Here is a 651-nt window from a genome sequence, read left to right on the forward strand (position 1 = left end):
CAGTACAGGTGCATCAAAGCAGAGACCGAGAGACTGAAAAACAGCTTCTATCTCAAGGCCATCAGACTGTAAAACAGCCATCACTAACATTGAGTGGCTGCTGCCAACATACTGACTCAACTCTAGCCACTTTAATAATGGAAAAATAAATGTATCACTAGCCACTTTAAACAATACTATGAACAAACTGTGCCATTTGGCCATCACTCATTCATATATTTTTATGTACATATTTTTATTAATTCCTTTACACTTGTGTGTATAAGGTAGTTGTTGTGAAATTGTTAGGTTAGATTACTTGTTAGATATTACTGCATGGTCGGAACTAGAAGCACAAGCATTTCGCTACACTCGCATTAACATCTGCTAACCATGTGTATGCGACAATTTGATTTGAAACTCAGCCAGAGGAGCCAATTGGGAGAGGTGCCAGTGCCCTGTGGGACATTTATAGCCTTGACAATTTCAACAGCACCCTTGAGTGGCATTATGGTCAGTCAGTCAGACAGAACATAACATTGTAGGCAAAGAAAAACACTGACCGTCCTGACAAGGTCGAAATCAGTCCAACTCAACTGTGTGTCACTGTGGGGCAAATAAATTATAAGCATGAGTGAAAGTGTGTGTGTCAGAAATCTTGTAGATAAAGCA

This window comes from Oncorhynchus mykiss, chromosome 26, assembly GCF_013265735.2.
Source record: "Oncorhynchus mykiss isolate Arlee chromosome 26, USDA_OmykA_1.1, whole genome shotgun sequence".
In the NCBI taxonomy this organism is placed as follows: domain Eukaryota; kingdom Metazoa; phylum Chordata; class Actinopteri; order Salmoniformes; family Salmonidae; genus Oncorhynchus; species Oncorhynchus mykiss.